This window comes from Alligator sinensis, unplaced genomic scaffold (genome assembly GCF_000455745.1).
Source record: "Alligator sinensis unplaced genomic scaffold, ASM45574v1 scaffold989_2, whole genome shotgun sequence".
NCBI classification, from domain to species: domain Eukaryota; kingdom Metazoa; phylum Chordata; order Crocodylia; family Alligatoridae; genus Alligator; species Alligator sinensis.
In genome coordinates, this window is record NW_005842162.1 from 174,374 (window position 1) to 183,730 (window position 9,357).

A 9,357-nucleotide genomic window follows, 5' to 3' on the forward strand; every position below is an offset into this window, starting at 1 on the left:
CGGCGGGCTCGCGTGTTTAGAGCCTTCAGCCGGATTGGGCTAGAGTTCGCGAGTTTAGAACTCTTGTCCGCCTCTCTTCTTTCCTGTCTGTAACCGCAACTCAAGCAAGTTTTCCAGCCTACACCACGACCATCTTTTGTGTAAGTAAACAATCTTTAAAACTACCGCTAAGTGTTTGTGCCTAATTCCAGCTCGTCGCCCTCCCTCTCCGATCCAGCGTGCCCGGGCTGCTGGCCACAGCCTGCGTGCAGCACGGAAAAGGGCTCGGGTCGCTCCCGGCCCGCACAATTCATAGGGATGCACAAGGCATGAGATGAAGAATACAAGCCAGCCTTTCAATCAGTGGTACAGGCTTATCTTGTGGCCTATGTGCAGTACTGATCAGCCCAGAAAAGGAGGGTCCAAACAAGAAAAGACAGGTACAGGGAAAATTTCAGCATTGCAGAGGTGGCTGGGTGAACATGACAACACTACTTCTGTGGCTGTATGTGGGCACAGCTTTGGCTGTGTCCCTGGCCCTTTTTTGTGACTTTGCATTACAGATGTGGCTGAGCAGAGCAAGCATGACATGCTTTGATGGTACTGCTGGAAGAAGTGGTTGATCAGCCCAGAGTCCCTTTTGCTTCCACTCCCTGGAAATATCCTACAGAAAGGGGATGCAGCAACCATACTCTTTGCTTTCAGGCCAACCCAATAGGAAATATTGCTAATGCAATGTGAATTTCTCCTGTGTCAGAGAAAAGGAAATGGCTAATACAAAACCCATTAGTGTAGTAGTAGAGTGTCTCTTCAAGCCACTCAATAGTCTTTTTGGCATTGCTAATGCAATGTGTACCCTAGAAATGATCTTTATGTTAGATTACTGATACTGTGGCAAAAATCAATGCTAAAAAAATGTCCTGTGGTTCATCTGAGTCCATTTAATTATGTCTGCTGGACAGCCATAAGTATAGGCCAATGCACAGCATGAATACCAGGGTGTCATACATGCAATATCATGGGCAACATTTCCTGCGGTGACAGAAAGAGGAAATGATGTTCTTCATTCATCTTTTTACTAGCACACTCCTAAACATTCTTGACTGTGCTGCACCCCAAAAAGCTATGATAAAACAGCATTAAGGTCAGGAAATGCCAGCATGAAGGTTGTCTGGTGCCTACATGTTATGGGCCAGCCTGTCATCTCATGATCCCTTAGTATGTATTTCAGTTACACTTCTCATTCATGACAGCAGAAGGTTACTGAGACTCAGGTATACTGGGCCATGTGTAGATGAAACAGGGGCCCTAAATTGAAGCGGTGGGTTTTTAAAAACACCGCTTCAATTTAGGACCCTTTAAACCCCTGTGTCATGCACACACCTGAACTTACCTGCCTCTCTGGTGGTGGGGAGGGGAGGGCAAGCTGCCAGCGAGCAGAGCGGTCCCTGGGCTGTGGGGAGGGCTGGTGCTTCCCTCCATGGCAGTGGTGGCTCCCTCCACAGGCGGCACCCACCTGCAGCACCTGGCTCAGGTGGTCCTGGGGGGCACCGCAGCCGCGGAGGGAAGCACTAGGACCCCGCACAGCTCAGGCAGACTCCACAGAAAAAAAAAAGATTGGGTTGCTGCTTTTCTTGGGTGGAGCCTGCCTTCCTAGGCTGCTGCCAGGCTGCCTGCAGGGCTTCCTGCAGAGCTCCTGAGCTGCACGGAGTCCAGTGCTTTGCTCCATGGCTATAGGGCAGCAAACTAAAACTTCTCGGAAGAGTTTTAGTTTGCTGTGCCCCAAGTCATTTAAGGTGTATTAGACTGCCGAATTTGCTACAGCGGCTGGAATTACTGCGAAATACACTGCCGACGCATGCAAACACCAACACCATTAAAGCGGTGCAAAAGCATTTAATCTGCTTTAAACTGTCATGCACATACGTCCCTCGTTTCGTCTACACACGGTCCTGGACTCTTTTTCATGTTCTGGAAAGGAGCGTATCAGTGTTACAAACCTTTCTGTTCCTGCCCCCTCCCAACCTGACCACTTCTGACCAGGTTTCCTCTGGCCTGTTCCAGCAGGAGACCTCACTCTCTACTCCAGTATCTTAGACAAGTCTTTCTCCCACCCTGGCTTCTTGCTTGGATCCCAGTCTTGTTACTCAGCAAGTCCTACTCTCCACCTCCTGTGCTCCTTGTCACAATCACAATCCCTCTCCTAACGATCAGGCCCTACAAGATACCTCCCCCAGCTCCTGTTCTAAGGTCTCCCTTGCCCTTCTCACCCTCCCAAGCCACCCCTTGTCCCCACTGCATCCCAGTTTGGCTGTTTCTTTTTTTTTTCTTGCTACCTGGGTATCAGCAACAGGAACATGGAAACCACAGGAGAGACAGCTCTGCTTCTGCTTTTAGTTCTTGTGCCCACTGCCACAGAAGCATCCACAGTCCCAGGCTGGAGCAGGCCCAATGCGAACAGCATCATCCTCAGAGATTTTAGCTGTCAAAACCTAACAAGGCTTTACTGAGTATATGCAAAGTAAGATTGTTTTAGAAACTTATAATTTGCTTTATTTGGGGCAGTTTTTCACGAGAACAGCAAAAAGCATATTCTTGACAATAGGCTGAACCTGCCTGTCAAATGTCAAATTTCTGCCCCAGTGTCTGCATGCACTAGAGCATCTCCAGAGAAAGACCATAAGAACCTCTTTTAGCATAAGAAAACATCATTTTCTTTAACTGCATTTGTGGAAATGGCTGTGGAAATGTCTTATCTCAAAGCTTATGGTGGGACAGTAAAGGCAGAGAAACATTGAGGACAATAATTTCCAACTGAGGGAATAAACTTTGGCAACAAAATCTGTATTTCGGCTTCCATATAAAAGTAGCCTGATTTTTGGTGGTGCTGAGGATACACTTTGACTGATTTCACTTGAGATGGCAGGCTCTCCGCACTTCTCGGAGTCTCTAGAGACTGTGATTTACATTATTTACATGCCAAATGTGGGACCATGACCCATTCAGCTGCTGGGGGTAGAAGAGGAAGAAGGGAATAAAACCAAGATGAATTTGAATGTGGACAAAGCTCTGGTGGCTTCCTATTCATCACCACTGTAGTGATCTCACTGCTAACATCATGTAGCGGTCACCAGGTTCAATGAAGATGGTCAGGCATGAATGAGAACTAAATAACAAGGTTTACTGTGGAGCAGAAAACAATCCTCTGTAGTTCTTCAGCCTCTCCAACTAACTGGCTACTACCTGAAAAACCATCTCCCAATTCCCAACTCTTCCAAATTAGGGAGTGTCTCTAAATTATGACCTTTATCACTACAGCCACCGTAACAGTCAGATTACACCAGCATTCACTGACACCGGGATGAAAATGCCAGCCACTGCTACTGAAGCCAAATCTCCCCAAGGCCCCCAGTAACGAACCAAAAACAGTGAAAAACATAAGCGTGGTCTGCCTGAGCTAAAGCTGGCTAGCTAAGTCAGCTATAGCCTTGTACCCTTTGTCGATGTGGGCCCAGGTGCTGGCCAAAACGTTTATGTGGGCAGAGCCTGAGCTGATGGATAGAGTGTGTGTAATGGAGGACTGTCTGGAAGGGCATGATTATTCAGGAGGGGAGGGAAGAGACCAGGCAGAGCCTGTGCATCCCATATCTCAGTCTGCTAGCTAACCCTCTCTCAAGCAGCGTCTACCAATGTATTTGATTTCTCCTTAAGAGCTGCACTCAAGCCTGGGTTGCCCCAGGGACTTCCCATGAAACTTTGCACAAGTTGTCTAGACACCGCATGCCTCAGTAAAGCGGGGACACTAGCACTCCCCTTACCTCATGCCTACTGCTAATATTGACAATCTACCTGTGGACTTTGCACTGCCACCCACACATCGTTCCTAAAGAAATAATGTGGTAGGCTCAAGAGAAAAGGAACCTTCCTGTCTCCCTGGAAACCTTGCCTGCATGCTGTGCCAGCCTCCGTTGAGGACAAGGACATCAGCTGGCAGCAAAGAAGTTGTCGGTTCCACCTGGCAGCACGCCATTTGGCTGCAAGAAATTGGTTGGTATCTTAGCTCTGTCCTTACAGGGCAAGGTTTGTCTGTGTGTTGCCTCATGAAGGTGTGAGCTCCTAAAGGCTCACAAATCAAAACAATTTACTGGTTCTGAGTGCCTGGTTTGGGGGTTCACAGTAACTGGAGACACCACCTGTTGTCCCAGATAGGCACCCCAGGAATGAGGCACCCAAAAGGTATGTGTGAAAATGCAGGTCTCATGCTGCAGTGAGAAGGAAGATGCAATGTGTGTGCCAGGGCTGCCACCATTACCAGAATGCTGCACACGGTCTGGATGCAGCTGCCAGGAGCTCAAGGGGTCTGCGAAACACAGAGCAGAGCAGGCAGAGCTCATGCTTGACTTGGCCTTTGGGGCCTAGAGAAGGCTCTGTTCCTGATGCCGCAGGGTTCGATCTCCACACTGAGCACCAGCTGTTATCCTGGATCTCTAGGCTGAAGGGAAGCAGGGGCTTCATGCTCTGCCCCCACGGTCCTGCCACTGCCTGGCTCTAATGTTCATGGGAGTGACCCCTTCTCTGCCCCTCCCCGTGGAAAATTTGCAGTATGGGACTGAAGTAGGGTGGGAGGGTGCGCAGGGCAGTATTTCCCAAAGAGGGAACAAGAGATAAAGTAGAGGGACATCCCAATGCAATGCAAAGCCGGGGGGCAGAAGGGAGCTCCCAACGAGAGTCGGGGACAGGGGGAACTCCTCCACAGGTGGGTGAGCTTGTAGACAGAGGGATGGAGGTCTTGCCGCTAGTTCGTTGAGCCTCCAGTCCAGTGTTTACCATAGCTCTGAAGTCAGACAAAGCCACAGCATTAGCCCTTTGCCACTACAACTCCTAACCTGGCCCACAAATCCTGCTCAATGGGATAGGTCAGCTCCCACAACAGAACAAGACTGATGCCAATGAGCAAGGAAGATCCTGCTGTGATGGAGGCAGCAAGAGCAGTGAGAAACAGCTGGTTGCACAGGGGACGGGGTGGCTTTGAGGACCTGGGCAGCACAGCTTCGAGGAAGCATTTTGTGCCGTGCTCATCGTTCGTTCATTGAGCACATGGTGCTTCACTGATAAGGAAGCAGCTGACCTGTGTCTCCGTGACATGAATGCTCAGCCCTGACTCACATTCATTCTCCAGCTTCCTTCCACTCTCAGCCCTTCGCTCCCTCCCCCCGCCACAATCAAGTGTTTACCTGCAGTGCTGGCCAAGTGAGTGCAGGGAGGGTGCCAGCTATTACATGCTGCTATGGAGATGTCTCTGCGCTCTGGGGTCTCATCAAAGCTGTCAGCCTGATGGGTAATGTTGTTATTACCCAGAAGTAGTCTCCAGGTGCAGACGTGCTCTCCCAGTTTGCTGTCAATCCCCCCAGTTGCTCTTTGAGGTGGCCAGTCAGCTGTGGTTTATAGACACCAGGACGAAGGACAGTCTCTTCAGAACAGAGCATAGAAAATACTCTGACTCGGGATGTTATCCTGCTCGTTGCTGCTCACTCACAGCTGATGTGAAATTAACTCCTTTTTGGTATGAAGAGAAAGCAATGGTTTTTTGGAAGTGTCAGAATACTGGCTTAAGATGGCTTGGCAAAACACATGCTAAGAAGGACTGCTGCGGGGAATGGAGGTCAGGGTATCGTCCTAGTGGTAAAAGAAATGGGAACTGATAACACCAGAAGAAGGGATGCTGGAAGATAGGGGTTTCCCTCCCCCAGCAATGCAGTGTAGTAGCATAACTAGGGGTAGGTAATCAGCGCACAGGCTAAGAGGGAGCTCCAGAATGGAGGCAGGAAGGCTTGAGCCTCCATCTGTGAGGAGCAAGGGCAGCCTCATCCTCACTCCTCCATGGATGATGCCACTGCTGCTGGGGAGATGTCAGCAGTGCAGTCAGCAGCTAGTAGGGCCAGCAGCTAGGGGGTTAATCCTCTCACTTGCCCCCACACCCAATTTTTTGCCACCAAATTCTGGGCTTTTAATTGCTGCCAGGGAGAACAATCATTAACCCTGTAGCTGCTAGCCGTGCCAACACTTTGCCTCCAGCCCCAAGCAGAGGCATCTCCCCTGGGTGGGGCATGAGGCTGATGAGAAGATTCCTGCCAAGGGCACAAACTTTCTCAGTTGCACCTCTGATGCTGTATGTGTTTGTGTGGTGTGTATGTGTGTGTGATATGCATGTGTGTGTGTGTGAGCAGGGGTGTAGCCTGTTTGTTTTCACAGCCTGAGGAGGGCCCAGTGCTGGCAACACACCAGCTCTTCTTTTATTTGCCACTTCCTGGCAGGAGGGAAAGGAAGTGTTCCATCTAGCTCTCTGCTTAGACTTTCTAATTCACTTTATTTAATTCAGCATGTGCTCACTCCATTAGCATGCTAAGGTCTGAGTGTGATCATGGATCATTCACCAGTGGGAGCTGGGGTTGCTGAGTGTGTGATAGGCACAATTTTAATATATTAATGACCTTTTCTGTTTTGGTACTAAGTGATAAATGGTATATCAGGGATATTTTTCTTTTCTGGCATCAGAGGCAACTTATTCAGGTAAAACCTAGGCGTGTAGAAACAGGATAAGGAGCACTTTTTGTTGCTTCTTCTGTTTCTATTTCTTGGCAATATTTCATGCTCCCTTCAGGCTCTAGTGCATTGTTACAGCTCCTTTTTTTCCTAGAAGTCTGACTCCAAGACTTAATCATGTTCGAACAGACATGACAGGTAGGTAGAAAGGGGCATGGGGAGAAGAGATTGTTATGAGAACTGAAGACTTCCTGAGTTCCTGGAGGTGCTTGTCCTTAAGATATGGATTCAGGCTCTACCTCAGTTCTAGACTCCCTGGGCATGTCTACACATTCATTAATGCACAGTAGTTGCTGCGCTTTTAGTTTAGTACTTTCTTAATGAAGTACTAACTAAATGCACAGTAGCTACAGTCACTGTGCAGTAGCACCAGCGCACCATTTTTTAGTGACGCTTACTGCGCAGTAGCCTAACATACTAGGTAGCCTAACATACTATGCATACTAGCGTATTAGCGCAGTTTTTGCTCAGCATGCTACTGCACAGAGTTATTTGGCTACTGCACATAAAGCATTTCATGTAGACGTACCTCCTGTGTACAAATCACTGAACCACTCAGTGCCTCAGGTTCCTATCTCTAAAATGAAAATAATAGTATCTCCTTTGCCTCTTTAGGTTATAAACTCTCCAGGGGTCGGACTGTCTTACTAAAAACTATGGGTCAACCATTAGGTGGTTAGTCTAAGTATGATCCTACTCTACCCTGCTCAAGTCCCTGAAAACATGTTTAGGGGATGGATTGTCCTCCTATTCCACCTGTTAGAAGCCTAAATCTGGTCTGACTACACTGCTTGAGTCACTGAAAAACCACTAACGCGAATGGTTGGAGGGGGCCTCTTCCTCCTCGCAGCTGTTTGTGACTTAAAGATAAGATGATATGTATTACAGAGGTAGTTGCAGGGCCTTCCGCAGGATGGAATAGCATCACACTTAGGCGCCAAGGCCCACTTAGATGGAAAAGGAGCTGGTCCCTTGTGTCACACACTGGGAGGTTCAAAAGTTGGGGAGAGTTCAGTTCACACTTTCCCTGAGGGCTGGTGTGGAGTTGCTAGTGCTTGTGCCCACAAGCTTTCCATCAGACTGCTGTCTAAATAGACTGTTTCATCAGTGTCCTATAACAATCAAATGATTTCAAAGCAAACACCATAAAAATGTCAATCTGAGCAATTGTTCTAATGCCCCCAATAAGGAGCAGCAAATATGTGAAGCTGTGTAATCATTAGGAATATGTCTTTTTCTAAAGCGGTGGGAGGGGAGGGCGACAGTCTGAGATCAGTAGCCAGATGTGCTATATGTGCTTCAGTAGAGCTTCTATCAACTCTAAGAAGTACTTTTTAGGAGTTATGCCCACAACACTTGGCATAAGGAGCAAGCTGAGAGACTCTCCTGAACTGCTGATGTGCAGAAAAGGGGTCTATAAACCACTCTAACCTAAGGGATGCAGTACTGCTAGGATCTCTTTGCAGACCTGTGAGGACTAGAGGCAGCACATAACAGGCTGAATGTGGACAGACAATCCCAATCCTCAGTAGAAGGGTGCAGGAGAAATATTTGCTGGCTCCTTACTAATGAATGGCTAAACAGGTGCGATACCTACTTAAGCCCCTTCTGCCGCTTCTGAGTTCATATCCCTTTTCTGTGCTTTCTCTCCCTACCTTACACTTTACGTTAGGAATGCTGTTTCCAGTGCTCATCTGCTAAAGGCAAAAAGGCAAAACTGACCTAACATGAGAGACTCACAACATCCTGGAAACTTTCCACATGAAGTGGGGTAAGAACTGGGATAGGTCTATGCCAGGGGTAACCAACCTGTGGCATGGACACCACAAGTGGCATGGGCCTATGTGTGGCTTGCAGCAGATGGGGTGTGGGCAGGGAAGGGGCAGGGAAAACAGCAGCAGGTTGGCAAGGAGCAGAAAACAGAGCAGCAGATCGGGTAGGGGAAGGGGACTAGAGTGGCACTCGGAGTGGGTGTGGGGGCTTGTGTCATGCCTGGCACTGGTCTATACTAGGTCTCTGGTGCTGCCATGCTGCCTGCCCATCCCCTCCCCCATGCCAAACCCAGAAGGCAGTGGTGAAGCCCACCTGGGTGGAGAGCTCAGGCAGCCTTGGTTCGTGTCTCAGCAGCAGCCTGGCTGCTGCATTTCTGGGTCTGGCATGCGCGAATGGGAGCAGGTGCTTGAAAGCAGATGGCTCAGTAGCGCTGGCGGCACAGTGTAGACCAGCAGCCAAAACCCAGATGGTGCAAATGGCCAGGGCTCCACAGAGCCACTGGAGCCGTGCTGATCTGCACCAGCTGAGGAGCTGCCTTTGTTTCTTTATATATTAAGGCCTCTGTAGCCAGACAGTGCTGGGACAGCTTGGGGAAGGGAAATAAATATGGCCTTGCCTGGCCTGGGTTAGAGTAGTCACTGGGTTATCATAACTTGTGCCAGCTACAAGTAACCTCCAAGGGCTGATACACTGGTTGTGGGGGTAAGTGTGCCTGCCACAGCCTCCTTGTGGGGGCCATATTAGTGCAAGACATGGGCCCCTGTGCTGCAACCCATGCACTATGAATGTAAGTAGTCCTTCTCTACCCCTGCACGCCAGTAAGCTGTACCACCCCACTCCCTGGGGCAGGAGCAAGAAGCAAAAGCTGATGAAGGGGGGAGAGCCTATAAACCCCAGCTGCAGCAGCAGCCAGAGAAAAAAAGGGGGTAGCAGCTTGGGTAGGAGCCCAGGGGCTGTACATTACTCTGCATACAGTCCCTGGGCAACAGTTGGACAGCCCTG